Source organism: Heloderma suspectum, chromosome 4 (assembly GCF_057233095.1).
Source record: "Heloderma suspectum isolate Gila_16-S chromosome 4, 16-S_ref, whole genome shotgun sequence".
Taxonomy (NCBI): Eukaryota; Metazoa; Chordata; class Lepidosauria; order Squamata; family Helodermatidae; genus Heloderma; species Heloderma suspectum.
In genome coordinates this window covers 161,172,364-161,193,072 of record NC_139461.1, presented here as the reverse complement: position 1 = coordinate 161,193,072, position 20,709 = coordinate 161,172,364, and the positions used below count along the sequence as shown (strand labels likewise).

The 20,709-nt window shown below is 46.9% G+C and overlaps 1 protein-coding gene across 5 annotated transcripts in view; it reads right to left on the bottom strand.

The window, feature by feature from the left end:
* Positions 1–18,583, bottom strand: part of LOC146347617 (uncharacterized) — a 54,321-nt gene extending 35,738 nt beyond the window's left edge. For all 5 annotated transcript variants that reach the window (XM_084854817.1, XM_084854816.1, XM_084854818.1 and 2 more), the window contains exon 1: positions 18,456–18,583. The gene's annotated coding sequence lies outside the window, so the exon portion shown is untranslated. The remainder of the gene's footprint in view (positions 1–18,455) is intronic.
* Between the last annotated feature and the right edge of the window lie 2,126 nt (positions 18,584–20,709).

Genomic DNA, 20,709 nt, shown 5'->3' with positions numbered 1-20,709 from the left:
TGAAACCCTCCATTTTTGGGCTCCCTTTATCCCTGGGCCAAGTGCACCAGCTGGCAGTCTACCCTTCAGCTCTGTTCTCCAGGCAACACACAAGAGACTCTGGTATCTTCACAACAGGGCTCTTTATTACTACAATACATGATAAAACACCAACTTTTGAGGAGCTGCATGGCACACTGTCTCAGCTCCAAGGCCTGCACTGAGAGAGAGAGGGGAGAGGCCCCATCTGGATCTCATGAAAGATGGCAGGTTCTCGTCTCTTTTTAAATTTCATATAACACATTCCCATTTAGGAACAAATAATTATCCAACCTCCATACCCTTTCTATATCCTGACACTGTAAAGGTTTTCAAACCAAAACTAAAAGGGCATGATCTGTACAAAGGAAAGGTTGAATATTGACTTCCTTAACCTGTTGTACTGTCAAGGGTGCAGCAAAAAAAATAGTATGTTCTTGTGTATGAAGAATAGGAGTACAGAAAAAAAATAATTCCTTTCCTTATGATAATATCTCTATACATCTAACCATGATCACATCTCTAAATGTTTCATTAAAGTTTTTGGAAGAGTAAGCACTTTCACTCATTGCTGCCTCATCCTATCTAAAGCTCAGTTCATAATTCCATTGAAATCCCCACCCCAAAGAATTTCCCCTTCTATAAACTGTTCAGTTGACTTTCTTAGTTCTGTAAAAATTTTCCCTGAATAAAGATGGTGGGATACATATTTCCTATAGTTATTTTAACTCCATAAATCTTCCTCTTACACATCCTCTACTATAAAATGGGATTATTTGGAATAATTATAGCCACTCCCCTTTTCTTTACACTGCCTCCTGAGGAATACACTTTCCCCAAATCCAGAACCCTTCCCTTCCCTTCCCTTCCCTTCCCTTCCCTTCCCTTCCCTTCCCTTCCCTAATAAGAGTTTCCTGCAACAAAAACAGACCTGCCCTTTCTTTCCTTAATAGCACCTTCAACTTCCTTGTATTACCAGAATTGAGACCTTTTATATTAATTGGTAAGGTCTCTGTTTCCATATTATCTCAATTATGTCAAACAAGCAAATAGCAATAGTAGCTACATCTTTACTGTCAACTACCGCATCCCCAGTCCATGCTTGTCCTGAATGGGTTTGGGAATTGCCTTTCAATAGTCCAATCTGGTGTTGTTGGTCTGCAACTTTAAGAATACCTAAATGTTCCTTATTAGCTAACAGTGAATCACCCATTTCTCCTGGAGATGACCTTGGGCGTTCCTGAATCCACAAAAAACTGGATCTAATTTCCGATTCCAGTTGACAAGCCTCTTCTAACATTTGTATTCTAGTCCACTAATCTTTGATCTATGACCAGAGCAGATAGTTCAAAAAAGGGCTAAACAACCTCCAACCCATGGACCTAAACCAGCCTGCAGGGCGCCACAATCTGCCCTGCATAGCCTCTTGGGGATCCTACAAGCCCCACCCCCTGGAGGAATCCCTTTGGAGGCCTCTCCCTACTGTACCTCTGATCTGAGATTAGCAATAAGAGCGGGAATGCCCCTGCTGGCACACACTAGCAGCAGAACCCCACTGTTATAGATGGGGGGGGGAAATGAAGGGCAGCCTGGGCACAGGGACTTGCCCACCCTGGAAAAAGTGGCCACTTTTCCCCATGCGCAGGCGAGTCCCAACGCCTCTCTTCTTCTTCTTCTGCTATCTCTAATTTGAGATCAGAGATAGCACCTGGGAAGCGGGACAGCCTGGGTGTTGGGATCTGTCCACGCAGGGAAGAGTGGCTGCTCTTCCTAGCATGGGTGAGTCCCAACACCCCATACCTCTCAGGATGCAGGGGTGGCCTGGGTCCCTTTCTCCATGCTGGGAGGAAGCACAGTTCAGTGCCTTCTTCCACAATGAAGAAAAAAGGGGGCAACATCAGGGGGTGACATCAGGGGGCGGGGCCACCTCCCACGTCGTCTGGCCCACAGAGGGCCTGCTGGGGGGCAATCCAAACTCCACACCCCTAAACAGTTCTGCACCCCTGGTTTAAAAGGAATCCCCCATTTATATCTGATTTTATTCTCTTTAAGTCGACATGTCAGAAATTTGAATTCCTTACGCTTAGCCTATATTTCTGAATGTAAATCTGCTAATATTTCAGTCTGATATCCATCAATAATCAGTTTCTCAACCACTCAATGTTCATAATGGATTGCCTCAATTCTCAAACTCATAAATTTAACCAGCATGACCAGATAACCAATATTAAGATAACCTATAAGCAGATTCTATATCCAAGAAACACAGCACAGCTATGTGCTCCTGCAGAAAACCACCAAATGCCCCCTTTCTAAATTTGCTGGTATCCCATGAAGTTTCAATCCCCGCTGCCACTTCAAATATAAGCTCTTCCACCACTTCCTTTTTATGGAAAAATAGAATCATAGAATAGTAGGGTTGGAAGGGGCCTATAAGACCGTCAAGTCCAACCCCCTACTCAATGCAGGAATCTAAGTCAGAGCATCCCTGACAGATGGCTGTCCAGCCTCATCCTGAATGCCTCCAGTGTGGGAGAGCCCACTACCTTCCTAGGCAATTGGTTCCATTGTCGTATTGCTCTAACAGTCAAGAAGATTTTCCTGATGTTCAGCCAGAATCTGGCTTCCTGTAACTTGAGCCCATTATTCCGTGTCCTGCACTCTGGGAGAAGAGAAGAGATCCTGGCCTTCCTCTCGGTGACAGCCTTTCAAATACTTGAAGAGCGCTATTCTATCTCCCTTCAGTCTTCTCTTCTCAAGGCTAAACATGCCCAGTTTTTTCCGTCTCTCTTCATAGGGCTTTGTTTCCAGTCCCCTGATCATCTTTGTTGCCCTCCTCTGAACCCTCTCCAGTTTGTCTGCATCCTTCTTCAAGTGTGGTGCCCAGAGCTGTATACCGTACTCCAGATGAGGCCTAAGCAGTGCTGAATAGAGGGGAACTAGTACTTCCCGGGATTTGGAAGCTATGCTTCTAGTAATGCAGCCCCAAACAGCATTTGCCTTTTTTGCAGCCACATCACATGGTTGGCTCATATTCAGCTTGTGATCTATAACAATTCCAAGATCCTTCCCGCTTGTAGTATTTTTGAGCCAAGTATTCCCCATCTTGATAGCATCACCAACGCAATGAATATGAACTTGAGCACGCTCCGGGAGAGAGTGCAGGACAGGAAGGCCTGGCGTGCTATGGTCCATGGGGTCACGAAGAGTCGGACACGACTGAACGACTGAACAACAACAATTCCCCATCTTGTAACTGTGCATTTGGTTTCTTTTTCCTAGGTGCAAAACTTGGCATTTATCCCTATTAAATGTCATTCTCTTGTTTTCTGCCCAGCAATCCAGCCTATCAAGATCACTTTGAATTTTGTTTCTGTTTTCCAGGATATTAGCTATCCTGCCCAATTTTGTGTCATCTGCAGATTTGATCAGCATTCCCTGTACCTCCTCCTCCAAGTCATTAATAAAAATGTTGAAGAGCACTGGGCCCAGGACTGAGCCCTGCAGTACCCCGCTTGTTACCTCTCCCCAGTTTGAGAAGATCCCATTGATAAGCACTCTTTGAGTCTGATTCTGTAGCCAACTGTGGATCCACCGGATCGTTGTTTCATCTAGCCCACTTTGAGCTAGCTTGCTCATCAGGAGATCATGGGGCACTTCGTCGAAAGCTTTGCTGAAGTTGAGATATATTACGTCTGCAGCATTCCCGCAGTCCACAAGGGAGGTTACCTGATCAAAAAATGAGATCAGATTTGTCTGGCAGGATTTGTTCTTGACAAATCCATGTTGGCTTCAAGGAATCACTGCATTGTTGTCAAGGTGTTTACAGATGGATTGCTTTATCATCTGCTCCAGAATTTTCCCAGGGATTGATGTCAGACTGACTGGTCTGTAGTTTCCAGGTTCCTCCTTTTTGCCCTTTTTGAAGATAGGGGCAACATTAGCCCTCCTCCAATCATCTGGCACTTCATCCATCCTCCATGATTTCTCAAAGATAATAGACAGTGGTTCTGAGAGTTCTTCTGCCAGTTCCTTTATTACTCTAGGATGCAGTTCATCTGGCCCTGGAGATGTGAACTCATTCAAAGTAATTAGGTGTTCCTTGATCATACGCCTATTGATCTCAAGCTGCAATCCTGCCCCTTCAGCCTGTACTTCGCCTTTGCAAGGGGGATGATAGACCCTCTTTTGGGAGGAGACTGAGCCAAAGTAGGTATTGAGCACTTCTGCTTTTTCCTTGTCATGTTATCATTTTGCCATCCTTATTTAATAGCTGAACCACCATTTCTTTCCTCTGACTTTTACTATGCATGTATCTGAAGAAAGCCTTTTTGTTGCTTTTAGCCTCCCACCCTAACCTCAGCTCGTTCTCAGCTTTAGCCTTCCTGATGCCATCCCTGCAATTCTGTGCTACCTGCCTTTGTTGTTTGGCCTTCCTTCCACTTCCTGTATGTGTCCTTTTTTGTTTACAGATCATCTTAAGTTTAGATGTTTAGCCCCATTGAGAGCATCTGGGTTGAAATAAATGGAGCAAAAGATAAAAAGAACATGGTGGTTGGAGTCTAGTACCAGCCACTCAATCAAGGAGAAGACGAGGATGAAACTTTTGAAGAGTAAATTGCAAATGTTTCAAGGAAGCATGATGTAGTGGTAATGGGGGACTTCAATTTCCCTGATATTTGTTAGGAGACATATTCTGCAAAACGTGGCCCCTCCAAGAAATTCCTGACTTGTGTTGCTGATAATTTCCTCCTACAGAAAGTAGAGGAAGGAACGAGAGGATCGGCTATCCTTGACTTGATCCTAACCAACAGAGAAGACTTAGTGGATAAAGTAGCAGTTACGGGAACACTGGGGGAAAGCGACCATGTTATACTTGAGTTCTTGGTTCTAAAGGAAGGAAAAGCCGAGTGCAGCCAAACGCATACCCTGGATTTTAGGAAAGCCATTTTAATAAACAGTGATCAGTAAGGTCCCATGGCAAGTGTCTTTAATGAGAAAAGGAGTCCAAGATTGGGGGGGGGGGGAATTTAAAAAAAAGGAAATTCTAAAGGCACAATTGCAAACAATGACAACAAGAAAAAAGGTGGAAGACAACAGAAGAAGCCAATGTGGCTTCACAAAAAGCTTAGAGATGACCTGAAAACAAAAAAGGACACATACAGGAAGTGGAAAGAAGGCCAAGTAACAAAGGAAGAGTACAGGCAGGTGGCACAGAATTGCAGGGATGCTGTCAGGAAGGCTAAAGCTGAGAACAAGCTGAGGTTAGCGAGGGAGGCTAAAAGCTACAAAAAGGCTTTCTTCAGATATGTGCATAGTAGAAGACAGAGGAAAGAAATGGTGGTTCAGCTATTCAATAAGGATGGTAAAATGATAACAGATGACAAGGAAAAGGCAGAAGTGCTCAATTCCTACTTCAGCTCAGTCTTCTCCCGACAGAGGGTCTATGAGCCCTGGCAAAGGTGAAGTACAGGCTGAAGGGGCAGGATTGCAGCTTGAGATCGATAGGCATATGGTCAAGGAACACCTAATTACTTGGAATGAGTTCACATCTCCAGGGCCAGATGAACTGCATCCTAGAGTAATAAAGGAACTGGCAGAAGAACTCTCAGAACCACTGTCTATTATCTTTGAGCAATCATGGAGGGCGGGTGAAGTGCCAGATGACTGGAGGAGGGCTAATGTTGCCCCTATCTTCAAAAAGGGCAGAAAGGAGGAACCTGGGAACTACACACCACTCAGTCTGACATCAATCCCTGGGGAAATTCTGGAGATTATAAAGCAATCCATCCGTAAGTACTTGGAAGACAATGAAGTGATTACTCGAAGCCGACATGGATTTGTCAAGAACAAATCCTGCCAGACAAATCTGATCTCATTTATTGATCAGGTAACCTCCCTTGTGGACTGTGGGAATGCTGCAGACGTAATATATCTCGACTTCAGCAAAGCTTTCGACAAAGTGCCCCATGATCTCCTGATGAGCAAACTAGCTCAAAGTGGGCTAGATGAAACAACGATCAGGTGGATCCACAGTTGACTACAGAATAGGACTCAAAGAGTGCTTATCAATGGGATCTTCTCAAACTGGGGAATGGTAATGAGCAGGGTACCGCAGGGCTCAGTCCTGGGCCCAGTGCTCTTCAACATTTTTATTAATGACTTGGAGGAGGAGGTGCAGGGAATGCTGATCAAATCTGCAGATGACACAATATTGGGCAGGATAGCTAATACCGTTGAAGACAGAAACAAAATTCAACGTTATCTTGAAAGACTGTCGTGCTGGGCAGAAAACAACAGAATGACATTTAATAGGGATAAATGCCAAGTTCTGCACCTAGGAAAAAGAAACCAAATGCACAGTTACAAGACGGGTGATACTTGGCTCAACAACACTAAAAGCGAGAAGGATTTTGGAATTTCTGTAGATCACAAGCTGAATATGAGCCAACAATGGGATATGGCTGCAAAAAAGGCAAGTGCTATTTTGGGCTGCATTAATAGTATAGCTTCCAAATCCCTGGAAGTACTAGTTCCCCTATAATCAAGACTGGTTAGGCCTCATCTGGAATACGGTGTCCAGTTCTGGGCAACACACTTGAAGAAGGATGCAGACAAGCTGGAGAGGGTTCAGAGGAGGGCAACGAAGATGATCAGGGGGCTGGAAACAAAGCCCTATGAAGAGAGATGGAAAGAACTGGGTATGTTTAGCCTGGAGAAGAGAAGACTGGATAGGATAGCGCTCTTCAAGTACTTGAAAGGTTGTTACAGAGAGGAAGGCCAGGATCTCTTCTCGATCATCCCAGAGTGCAGGACACGGATTAATGGGCTCAAGTTACAGGAAGCCAGGTTCCGGATGAACATCAGGAAAAACTTCCTGACTGTTAGAGCAATACAACAATGGAACCAATGACCTAGGGAGGTAGTGGGCTCTCCCACCTTGGAGGCATTCAGGATGAGGTTGGACAGCCATCTGTCAGGGATGCTCTGACTTAGATTCCTGCATTGAGCAGGGGGTTGGACTTGATGGTCTTATTGGCCCCTTCCAACCCTACTATTCTACGATTCTAGGGTTTGTCTAAGTCAGCTAATTGCTGGAGGTGTAACACAGCTAATGCTTCATTTAGGGTACAATCCTGTCCGGATGCCTGTCAGCCTCCAAACCCGGAGGCTGATGGGCATCCTATGCAGGGGAGAGGAGCATTGAGGTGATTCTCACCGCTGTGCTCGTCTTGCCCTACATTTTCACTAGATGGGCGATTTTGCCCATCAGCCTCCAAGTTTATATGCATCAATTGAAATTGATACATTCAACTTATGCAGTCATATTTTTTCTTTTTTCTTTCCCTCATGGTTTTTTGATGAAATTTACAATTAAAGAAATAAAACTTAAAAAAATCTCTCAGTACAGTCTGCTGTTTTTGAACTGCTTGACTGAAGGCTGATATTTCTTTTTGATGCCTATCTAGCTTATCTTGCACAACTGTGATAACCTTCTCAAAATTTGAAATCTTTTCTAAAGCAACTATCAATTTCTCGCCGAGCTTCTTCTCTCTCTTCTGATTTAAGTTCCCAAATCTGACCATCATTTATCCAATTTTTTGTCCCTTTCTCTCATCCAACTCTCAATTTTTTCTTCTTTTCTGACTGCAGTTGAACAAAACAATCCTCATATAATTTTAACTCCTTAGCTAGCTTCTTGCACTCTATCCCTTGAAACTATATTGATAAACCTCTCATCTCCCTCTTTACTTGCTTTGAAATATTTTCTAGGAGACATTTTATTCAAAAAAGTAACATACTTAATTTGTGGATCTTGAACCTCCATCAGTTATTGTAACAAAAAAAATCCTTCAAATAAAGTAATTTCATAACCCAATAAAAAACATGATATAATTAATTTCAAAAAGGAAACTGTGGGCAATTACTTCACCTATACATACAAGACTACAATGAACATAGACTCGATACAAATATATATGAAAGAAAAAAGACCCAATGTATATCATAGAATCATAGAATAGTAGGCTTGGAAGGGGCCTACAAGGCCATCGAGTCCAACCCCCTGATCAATGAAGGAATCCAAGTCAGAGCATTCCTGACAGATGGCTGTCCAGCCTCATCTTGAACGCCTCTCCAGTGTGGGAGAGCCCACCACCTCCCCAGGTAATTGGTTCCACTGTCGTATTGCTCTAACAGTCAGAACGTTCTTCCTGATGTTCAGCCGGAATCTGGCTTCCTGTAACTTGAGCCCATGATTCCGTGTCCTCCCCTCTGGGATGAACAGGAAGAGATCCTGGCCTTCCTCTCTGTGACAACCTTTCAGGTACTTGAAGAGTGCTATCATATCTCCCCTCAGTCTTCTCTTCTCCAGGCTAAACATGCCCAGTTCTTTCATGTCTCTCCTCATAGGGCTTTGTTTCCAGTCCCCTGATCATCTTCATTGCCCTCCTCTGAACCCTCTCCAGATAAACCCAATCTGCTTCTGCATCTATTCTTCCAGAGTCACAGCCAGGTACAAACAGGCAGAGAGAAGCCTCAACAATCTGGCATCCTAATTGCATCCACATTTACTCCCTTCCGAAATAAAAATTCCCAAGCAGGAAAGCCTCTCTGGTTGTGGCCCTCCCAGCTTCATCAGCCCAGTGTTGGTGGTCTTGGGACTCTTGTACAAGAGTCCGGAGCAGCAACATGAAACAACCCCTCCCAAATTAGGGTGGGACAGCAACCATCTGCAGAGGCAAATGGGGAGAGGGAGAGGTGTCTGCTGTGGGGTTGGGAGTCAATGGCAGCAACCCCTCTCACACCGCCAGCAGGCTTCCTCCTCTCCAGTAATTGTTTAAATATTTACATACTCAGGAAAAAAATTATTAACAAGACCCAAGTTAGAAAAATCATGAACTCCAATCCTTGTTGCTACCTTTTGTTTTGGGGTACGACTGCCCAATCTCAGTTATGCTAAATTCCTGGATTTCGAAATTGTTTTTTATGAGGCAGCAAACACTTCCCAACAGGAAGGACCACCCCCCCGCCGCTTAAAATGAACCATGAAGTTCCTTCTCCTGACAATTGGTGTGTTAACCACTGCTATGATTTTATTCATTAGCTAAAAACACTGAAAGGCGGAAACAGGCTACTTTCTCATAAAATGAATGAACTGAATAGTGGATGCATACTTTGCCTCATATTGCCACAGGGGCTAGAGACTTGCATTTTTTTTAAAATGAAAGTATTCTGGAGATTATGGATCATCAAGGAGGGGCAACCAACCCCCTCCCCTCTACACATGCACACACTCCCCCCTCCAGACAGGCACACGTACTCCCCCGATAATATGCACTCTCCCCCTTGGTGTTCACCCCACACACATACTCCCCCAGCTGCGTGTGCACCATCACACACACAATAGCACACATACTCCCCCTGTATGTGTTGTATGTGTTTCAGGCCCATGTAGGAACATGTTTAACTTGGATAGAAATGCCCATTCTGTTCCATGAAGTCTGTAAAGTCATAAAACAGCACATAATAAAACCAAAGTAAACTAGAAGAAAAATAGATCAGGTGAAAGATATAAAAGCACAAAAACAGTTCTTAAAATGCCTGGGAGAATAAAAAGGTCATCACCTGGCTGTACAAAATCCATATCATCAGTGCTAGGCGAGCCTCTCTGGGCATCCCACAGGCAGGGTGCTATCACTGGAAAGGCCCTCTCTCATGCAGCCACCAGCCTTGCCTCATTTGGGAGGGACACTTGGAGGAGGAAGCTGGATGATGACCTTACGGTCCAGGTAGGTAAGGGTGAGAGGAGACGTTTCTTCAGGTAACCTGATCCCAAACCTATCATCATCCTGCTTTTCCTCCAGGGAGTCCAAGGTAGCATATATGATCCTCCTCTTCCTATTCTCACAACAACCCTGTGAGGTAGGTTAGGCTGAGAGCCACTGAGTCACCCAGTGAACTTCATGGTCAAGTGGGGACCAGAAGCTGGGTTTTCCCAAGTCCCAGTCCAACACTCTAACCACTGAGGCTAAAGGTTAAAGTTAAAACTAGCCTTTTGAATTGGTCCTGGAAACAGACTGGCAGCTAGTGCGATTGGCACTAGCATAGTATGATTATATTAGCCAATGCCATTAACAGTGTAGCTGTACTGTTTCTGGACCATTTTCAAAGGCTGTCCTATGTACAACACATTGTAATAATCCAAACTGAAGCTTCAGCTATTGGGCGGTATAGAAATTAAATAAATAAATAAAATACACTGAAGGTTACCAGAGTGTGAATAAATGTCACAAGGCCATTGCAAGTATTATGCAAAGTTTGCCATCGTTGACATAACCGTCATTGCTTTGGAATATTTGTAAATAGCGACTACAGTTGAAATCCATGTTGTATTCAATTTGGTTTTGGCTTTTTAAATATGTGAAAATGTTTATGTCAAAATTCTTTTAATACAGAGGAAAAGACCTCTTGCAAGGCTATCCCTGTCCAGGTGGGGTCATAGTTTAACAGCCTAAGGGGACAATCCTATGGATGTTTAGACAGAAATAAGTCCTATACCTCCCAGCATTCCCAAGGCAGCATGGCTGGCTGGGGGATGCTGGGAGTTGTAGGACTTATTTCTGTCTAAACACCCATAGGATTGTGCTCCAAGTTGATAAAAAGCCCCCCTGAGCCACTAAGGCCACCTGTTCCTCCAGTGACAATGCTGGATACAAGAACACCCCAAACTGAACCTGATCCTTTAGGGGAGTGCAACCCCCTCCAAAGCAGGATAAACACCACTTCATGGGACAGAAAAACCACCCACTGTACCTCCATCTTATCTGGATTGAATATCAGTTTATTGGCCCTCATCCATTCCATTACACTACCCAAGCACTGGTTCAAAACATCATCTGCCTCACCTGTATCAGATGAAAAGGAGAGACAGAACTGAGTGTCATCAGCATATTGGTGACACTTGGCCCACATCCCCAAATAATCTCTCCCAGCAGTTTCATGTAGATATTGAAAACATGGGGGATAATATAGAGCCTCACGGTAGAGCAATAATCCCCCAGCACCACCTTCTGGAATCAGCCTTCCAAGTAAGAGCAGAACCACTGCAAACAGTGCCCCCACATCCCAACTCAGACGGCCAGAAGGACACCATAGTCGATGATATGAAAAGCCACTAAGAGGTCCAAGAGAACCAAGAGGGTCACACTCACTCTGACCCTCTCCTAGCACAGGTCATCGCAGAGGGGAACCAGGGCAGGTTCTCTTCTAAAGCCAGGCCTGAAGCCAGATTGAAATGGATGTAGAAGATCAGTTTCATCCTCAGGACTCTATTTTATCCCCCATGTTTTTCAACACCTACATGAAACTGCTGGAGAGGTTACGGGGATGCAGGCAGAATGTAACCAATATGCAGATGACACAGTCTCTCTCTTGGTCTCATTGAGTTCCTCTCTCATTCAGAGAATCTCTCTCTGTGTCTCACTCAGTCTTTCTCTTTCAGTTTTTGTCTGTATCTCTTTCTCTGATTCAGTCTGTCACATTCAGTTTTTCTGTGTCTCAATTCAGTCTCTCTCTCTTATTCTCTCATTTAGTCTCTCTCTTCCCCATTCAGTTTCTGTCTGTCTTTCTCTCATTCAGTCTCTCTCTTAGTCTGTCATTTAGTCTTTCCCTCTCTGTGTCTCATCCAATCTCTCATTCAGTCTCTCCCTCACTCACACACACACACACACACCCCATGGGCAGTCCATGGATCTGTTGGGGACTTGCAGTCCAATTGTAGATAAGTTTACTGGGAAGTCCTTATTCTCCTCAAGCACAAGAGTGTTCTTATACCTTGGCTTTTGTTCACTTTTAAAGGACAAATAGTACCTACACATATTGATACCCCTTTCTTCCCATCCACTACATGCAGACTAAATAATTTCCTCTTTATGAACAGGAGCTTTTGGGATAATCAGACAAATGCTAACACGCATTCATTACTCCTCTGGACATCCCCCCCCCACACACACACACTTCAAAAGGATCTTTGCAGAGTAAGAGGGGAGAGGGATTGTATTTCCTAAGACATTCAAGTAGAAAGCAACTGACATTTACAGTATTGCATTAGGAAATGCATCGAAATAGTGCACACCTAAGCACTCTTACTGGGGAGTAAGCTCCACTGTGCTCACTGAGACTAACTTCTGAGTAAACATGTTTAGAATTACACTGTTGGGCTGTGATCCTATGAGCCCTTAATGAGGAGTAAGTTTCATTTAATAAAGTAGAAATCACTTCAGATTAAATTTACATGCAGAGGATTGGGCTGCATATATCTGGTCTGCCAAAGTGTTTGCAGTCAGTCTGTCTGTCTGCATTCTCTCTCTGACGCATATTCAACCTCAGACTCTCTTGTTTCACTCTAGAGTAGGTGTGCAGGCCTGATCTGGATCAGGACCACCATGCATGGGGCAGGGAGAGGATTTTTATCCAGCCTCTTGCTTCCAGAAATCCCTCCCTTTGCTGGGGTTAGGGAAAAAAAAAAAGTCTCTATTCATGCCAATGGAGCCTTTGTTTTTTCTTTAACTCCAGCTGGATAGGGGAGTTTCAGGAATGTGAAGCAAGCAGCTGAGCAAACCTCTCCACCCTCATGCAATGATTCCAGTCCAGATCAGGCCCTGCACACTTACTCTGGAGTAAAACTTACTCTTTTATCTCACTCTCTTATTCTTACTTTACTATGTCTAGTTTAATTGCACGAGCCTAATCCAGATTGGAAACACCATGTGTGCTGGCAGGTGGGTAGGTGGGGCTTATCCATCTGTTTGACTCCCCAAACTCCCACACCCACTATGGAATTTCAAAGGGGGGCACCCGTTTTTAACTCCTGCAAGGGGGAATTTGGGGAACTAGAAGTGGCTGGATAAGCCCCCCCCCCCCCTCGCTGCATGGTAGACCTGATCCAAATCGGTTCCCACATGCTTACTTTAGAGTAAAACATGCTGCCTTAGTCACTCTCCTCGGCTGTGTATGTAGCATCCTCTGTGGCTGCTCTCCCTGCCTGCCTTGATGAGAATGACAAAGAAGGAGGTCCTACAGATGCGTCCACGCAGGCAGGGAAATAAACTAGGGAAAAACAGTACAGACAACAACTGGCTGTCCACTCTCTGTATGGTTATAGCTGGGTCCTGTTTGGTTTTGGTGAGCTGGATCAGGCCCATATTTGGACTTCAGGCAGTGCTCCTCCCAGAGACTCTCCCTTGGCAGTAGAGGCATGCATGCACACCCACCCACCACGTTGAGATTACTCCAGAGAGCACTGCCTACAATCCTGAGCAGGCGCAGTTCACTAGAAGCAGCCAGTTTGAGAGCAGACAGCTAAAACAATGAGGACCCTGACAGAGGGGCTGAGGAAGCAGGGAGGTGGAGAGCAAGCAGCAGTGTTGTAACTGCTGGAGGGTGCTCTCTCTCTCTCTCTCACACACACACACACACACACACACACACACACACCACTGGTGGGGCCAGACAACCAGTGGGGTGTTGTCCCACCTGAGAAATACGTGGACTGCCCCTCTCCTCCACTCCCAAGCATGCAATACATCTGCAGCATACTACATTCTGTAAAAAAAAATGCAAGTAGAAAGGTCTATACTGGGATACAGTGATGTGTCTGACAGGAACGGGAACATGACTGGAGTTCAGAACAATACAAATAACTTTGCTTGGAAAATGTGCCCTTTAAAATGCAGTAGTTTGGTTAGAGTCTCTAATTTTAATGATAGGAGGTGGGGGAAAAACTCTGTGGCATGCCGGGAAAAGTTGATTAGGCAAAACAGACAGGCAGCCTGTCCAGTCCAGAAAAAAAGCAAACATTACCACTGGGACTTAACAGGATGGGAATTACTGGTACTTAAAATAGTAGGTTTTCTACTTCAATACAAAATTTGCTACAAGTACTTGATGTAATTTGAATTAGGTCTTGAGAATTTGCCCTTCAAGGTGACAAATGCTCATCTTTCCCTGATTTGGCCCTTCCTGGTCATCTCTTTATCAATTTACTTCCCAAGGGCTATCAGAAATGTGTTTCTCCTTGGTCAGCATGCATAGCGTAGTGTGGTGGCAACCAGTCAGTTCTGGAGTTGGTGGGGTACCCTTTCTTATTTGTACACATAGTGCATTCAATCCATCTGTAAAGTTTTTTTGTCCCTGTCCATGCTTTTGGACATGGCTTTCTTCCTGTATACAGTGAATAATCACAGCCACCCCCAATACACTTCAGGGATTATATTTATTACTATCTGCATTTGTGTAACCGGGAACTTTTCAGGGAGGAAAATGCCTCTGGATGTATAACCAACCCTACTTCATGAATCATATCTACTAAATCACAAACTGGAACTGTCATCCAGGACTTTATGTATAAAATTTTCCACAGCTTTCTTTGATGGGCAAATTTCTGTAAGGTCTGCGTGATAAGTGAGCTTTAGGAGTTATAAAACCTCTTTACACAGGATGGATGTAATAACATGGGGAAAATGGTGTTTCTGGGACAGGGCACAGTGTTCAGTCAGCAGAAAAAAAATCTTGTGGACTAATTAAGAGCTGTCTTATTTATATATTTAAGACATTTCTATACAGCTTTTGTCTGGGGAGCTCTCTGAAGCTGTTTACATAAAATATGGGAAACCATCATTGGGGGGGGCTGAATGATCACCCACCCAGCCTGCCACATGCCTGATGACATCATCATACCGCTCTTCCAGCCAGTGCTTTGGCTGGGGAGCTGGTTTCAGTGTGTGCTGGCTTTCCCCAGTTGTGCAAAGCCCACCCACAGGAAATTCACCTTGGCTGAGGTGTCCAGCAGAGGTCTCACAGAGGCTTAGCACAAGAATCTATTTTGAATGACCAACTTGGCTGGTATACCAAATACGCCCTTATCCGGACAGAGATAGCCTAGCTACAGTTAACCATGCTCTGATAACCTCTTGTCTGGATTACTGCAATGTGTTATATGTGGGGCTGCCTTTGAAAACGGTCCAGAAACTTCAGCTAGCTCAAAATAGGGCAGCAAGATTGTTAACAGAGACTGGCCAATGACATCACATTATGCCAGTACTAATCCCACAGCCACACCACCCAGAGCTGAGCAAACAAGAGGTGGTGGCTGTTGTTTACAGGCACATCTGCTACCATCAGCCCCCTTATCTGTGTATGTGAGTGTAATCAGAGAACTGGGCTAAGTCAAGCTACCAAGAGAAGGGAAATAGTTGCTGATCCTCACAGGAACTGACCAGCACCAACTGTAGCATTTGCAAGATTATAAGATGAACAACAGAGACTGAATTATAAGGAACAAACTTTACTTAACAGTGGGCTGTTACCAAACTATATACAAAACTGAAAGTAAGTCAGATGCTCCTTAGCTTTCTTTCCCTGCTGGTCTCACCCAGAACTGATCCCCCCGCACACAACTATTTCTAAATCACTTTTGTTCCTACTCACATTACACCAACACCAAACCAGCTGCTGCTCCAAGTGCAGCAGCCACTGCCACCAGTAGATGGCCTCCTGGAGAGCTGGGGTCCCCTCAGGTGGATGAGCCACTCTCCTCCATGCCATTCTGCTGCCTCCGGGGGTGTCACCACCTCCTCTTCCTCCCATCCACTCTCAAGCGAGAGGCAGCACCAGGTAGCCACTGTCTTCAATGGCTCACCTTGGGTCTTGTGAACCCAATCCCCACCAGCCAGAGGAAACTGGCAGCTGCTCCTTCCTCTGCATGCTTGCTCACCCTGTGACTCTGGGCAGCAAGGCAGGCAGGACTGAGCTGAGTCACTCTCCCATCCAAAGGGAGAGAGTGAGGGCATGAGCTGAGATGGCTCCTCGGAGGAGCAGCCGCCGTCTCTCGCTCATTCACTTGTAGGACAGTGAGGAGGACTGGCCAGAAAGTACGAAGTGCCACCTTTGCTTGCTCACTTGTCCTCTCTGCCTGGGCTACACAGCAAGCATTGGGTCTGTTGGGACCAAATGCCTCTGCTGCACTACACAGAGGAAATGGCATCTCATTGTCTAGGACAAGGGTGAACAACCTTTTTGACCCCGAGGGACACATCCGGTGTCAGATGCACATGAGCATGCCCTCAGATGTAGAGACTGCTTGAGGTTGGGAGAAATCACCGTTTCTCCACTGCTAGCGACAGTGGGAAAACAGCTTGCAGACTGGGGACTGGGATGTAAGAGCTTTCCTTTGCCAGCGCTAGCTGAGAAATCCTGCTCTCATCTTTGATCAGTGTTTGGAGCTGAGACTGGGCCTTCCCTTGCCAGAGCTACTGCTGACAAGGAAAACCCTGTTCTCTCCCAACCCCCAGTGGGAGAGCTGTACCAGCACTACTAAATAGCAGAACCAAAACAGCGTCCCTTTCCTGGCAGTCCAGCTGATCTGCAGGGAAAAGTGGGTGGAGGTCCCCCAGGCCACACTAGGAGTGGCCAAGTGGGCACATGGAGTCCATAGATATTGCACTCCTGGTCTAGTAGCAGACAATTCCCCCATCCCGATTTCCAATCACACACCCGCAATCTCATTGCCCAAACCCATCCACTGCATTGCCCAGAGAGAGAATGCAGTCAAGCTAGCTTACAAGCAGCCCTGCTGGATCAGACCAAAGACCCATCTAGTTCATTACTGTATTTCCCACACTGGCCAACCAGTGTGAGAAATAGTGTGAGGAGTCCAGAAACAAGGCATGAAGGCACTAGCCCTCTCCCCTGCGATGGGTATTCACTGCCTTTAAACCTAGAGGTTCCATAGATCCATTTTGGTAATTAGCCACTGACATACTAAGAGTGCAATTCTATGGCTTACATAGAGGCTTACAAGTATCCTATGCAGAGCTGCATTTTACTCAGATGGGCATTTTCACCCATCTAGCGGAGACTATGGGGAGGGGAAGGGATGGAGGTTGGGGTGGCCACAGGATATGTCATATGGCTGCTGCCCAGGTCTCCTGCCCTCTTTGCTCCCAGGAACACCCACCTTTCCCCATCTCTGTGCTCCATTTTCCGAGCACAGAGAGGTAGCCAGAGCGGTTCTCTCTGTGCCAGCTACGAGGGGGGGGGGGGGAGGGGAGCACAGTTTTCTGGCTTGGAGCCAGGAAACCGAAATATCCTATGTCCCCCATAACGCACATAGGACTACTCCCTTATCCTCTTTGTCTAATCCTTAAAAAACACACACCAAACTTCTAGGCTAGCAGCCATCACTACATATCGTGGTAATAAATACCATACATTAATTATGTGCTCCATGAAGTAATTTCTTTTGTCTGTCCTGAATCTCTAGGAAATCTTTTCCAAACCGTCACTGCTACAAATCTCTAGCCTGTTCCCCCTCCATCATGTTTGTTTTCTAAACTAAAACTGCCCAGTGGTTGTAGCCTTGTACTTCAGCCCCCCGCAGTGTCCTTCTCTATACACTCCCCCCACCCCCGGTGTCCTTCTCTATACTTTTCCCAGCTCTACACAATCTTTTTTTGAGCAGAATTGTACACAACATTCCAAAAGTTGCCACACCATAGAGAGCATTACATTATTGGCAGATTTGCTTTCAATACTTCTCACAATACTCTTTAACATGGAATTCACTTTTTTTTTTTACAGCTGTTGCACTCTGGACTGACATTTCTATTGACCATGATTTTGTTGATTCCAAGATCTCTTTCCCAATTAGACCCCCTCTGTGGATATGTGAAGTTAGGGTTCTTTTGACCCAGTGGGCGTCACTTTAATTTATTAACACTGAACCTCAGTTGTTGCCCAATTTGCAGATCCTTTGGGAGCTCTCTGTAGTTTCCTTCGGTTTCCACCATCCGGAATAATTGGGTGGCATTCATAAGACTGGCCACCTTGCTGTTCATCTTATGTTTTATTCTGGTTGCATTGTTATATTGTGGTTTTAATATTTTATATTGTCTTATTGGGTGCTTTCTGGTTTTAATATTTGTGAACCGCTCAGAGAGCTTCGGCTATTGGGCGGTATATATCAATCAATCAATCAATCCCTAACTCCAGATCATTTATCGATACTGATTTCAACACAGGTCCTTGGTGAAGCCCGCTTTCTCCTCTCCTTTATGGAAGCAGACAGCAGCTGCTATCGTCCGCCCATTTGCTCGCCCTGTCTCCGGGCAGCAGGGCGGGCTGGATTAGGCCCACGACGGTGCCATGAAGACTGGGAGCATCAAGGGCAAATTGCCAGGGCCCCCCAGGATCTGGGGCTGGCGTTAAGGCTGCAAACGGGGAATCCCCTCCAAGGCCTCCCGCACAGAAGAGGAAATCTGGCTGGAGCGGGCGCGCCGCCGCCCGCCCGGCCCCCTCCCTAGGGCACCCCAGCCCCTGCCGCCGCAGCAGGGCAGCGCCACGCCATCGTCCCTGCGGCCGCGCCGCCCCCGGCTCACCTCGCAGCCATGAGCGGGCCCTACCCGGTGCGGGGCGCCGCCCATCGTCCGGGCAAGGCGCTCGGCGGGAAGGACAGCCGCGGCACCTCCGGAGACGCCGCCGCCCACCGGGCGCGCTCAGCCCGCCCAGCCAGGAAGCGGGTCACGCTCCGCTTCCGTCTCACGCGCAGACGGACGCGCGGGCCCGCCCCGCGAGGCAGCGGCGCCCGGATGACGCAGGTGGGCGCCCGTGCAGGAGCGGCTTCGGGGTGCGCTGCTCCGCGGCTTCGGCGTGCTCGTCGCGGGGGCGGCGGGGGCGCCTCTCGGCCGGGCCTCTCCGACGCCTCCGCCTCCGCGCCGCGCGGCCGCGTAGCAGGGCGGCGCCGTGCGCGTGGAAGGGGTGCCGCGGGTCCACCCGCCCCAGCGGCTTTCGCGCGGCCGCCTGAGCCTGCCCGGATGGTCCCGTGGCTGCTCGATCCCCCAGCAGCCGCGCTGCGGAGGGCGCAGCTCCCTCGCCGCGCGCTCGCCGGGTGGTGGCCGGAGGAGCTGGAGAGCGCGGCAGCCCCGCGGGGCCTGCCGGCCCGGCGCCGTCCTCGCCCGCAACGAAGGCCGCCCCGGCTCTCGAGCCGCGGCGGGAGGGAGCAGCCCCGGCGTTGACGTGGCCGGCCGCTTCGCGAGACGCAAGCCCGCCGCCCCATCCCGCGCGCCGCCGAGGAGCGCAGCCCCTCCTCGAGAGAAGCGTCGGATGGCCGCTTGTCTGCGGAAGGGCTCCGGGATCCTTTCGAGCCGCCTTTGGGTTTTTTGCTTACCCGCGTGGAACAGCCATGACAGCCCATGGGACACGACGGAGAGCCCTCGAACTGAGTGTAGCGGGTAATCCAGTCATGGTTCGATCCTGCTCAGTTGCCTGCGGGCTCTTATGCCTGCCTCGTCAGTCAAGTGAGCTTACAAGCGGCCATGGTAGTGGCCAAAGGCTGAAGAAGGCTGCATGAGGCAGAGCAAATTGGCCGAACGAAACAGGGAGCCCCTCCCCAGCTTGCAAAAAGCCCTGGGAAGCGGCCTTTACGCTGCCATTTGGTTCGCTCCCCATACCTTATCTCGATAGATCTGACATCAGACCTGTGAACAAGGCTGGCGTTGCACAGGGCCCCACCCTGGCATGGGTCCATTGCCTAAGGCACCCTGGCTGTGCTCCTCTGCAACCTGCTTGTTCACCTGCTTCTCGCTCTGGCCCAGGCAACTGTGGTGGTGGTGAGGAGCCCAGGAGGCCACAGCCTCCTTCCTTGCTGTTCCTCTGGCTGTCTGTCTGTCGGTCAAGGACACAAGTGCGAGCAATGATGGGAAAGATAATGGTGCAGGTGGTGACCATGGCGGTGAGAAGGCAGGCTCACTGAGGGCGGGGGCCCATCGAGTGTGTCTCACCCAATGGCTCTCCAAGCCCTGGAACCAGAACTATTCATGAAGTATTAGAATTTCAAAATAAATCCAGACAAACATTTCACTTCAATAGCTATAGGAATGTATTGAAACAGTTTGGGATGCTGCACAACTGCCTATGGCAAATACTTATTTAGGTATTTATATCCTACTTTACACGGCAAAAAGCAGCTTACAATCTATCTTCTCTGTCTTTACGTAATATTATTTCTATTACACTATATTGTTTTTTTAACAATATAGTGTAAATATAATTTCAAAAAATAAAAATCAATGTAGAAAACAAAAACAATTCCACAAATCTCTTCTAGTTCTATAGCTAAGATTCCAGGACATGAGCAAATATGTTAGAGAAGTTTAGGAGATGAGGGAATTGACTAAGTGAAATAATTTGCACTGGATCATCTTTGAGATAGCCTGAAGGAGCTGTGTTACCACTGTGTAACACATCATGCCATAACTGGGAATGTGGCATTAATATTTGGTTGCTCTACAGTTGTTTTCATGAACATGAGGATGTAGCCATCATTACCCCAGTAGGCAGACCAGGAGTTCTTGACAAGCTAGTAAACCTTTCCTTGGAGACCATTGTAACTTACTGCCTGTATCTCTCCTTTCTGTATTTGGGCAGTAAATGCTGGAATAGAAGGAGAAGGTTCTGTGGGAGGCTTCAATGCTGACAGACACAGAACCATGTTTGAGAGTTGTAGCGTTCTCAGAATTGTGTGACGTTGACATAGCCCAAGAATTTGTCCAGAAGCTGGGTCTCATTGCTATGATAGTAGCCATTTGGCCATTTGTATGGCCAACAGTACTCCATGCTGGCAGTGCACCATGC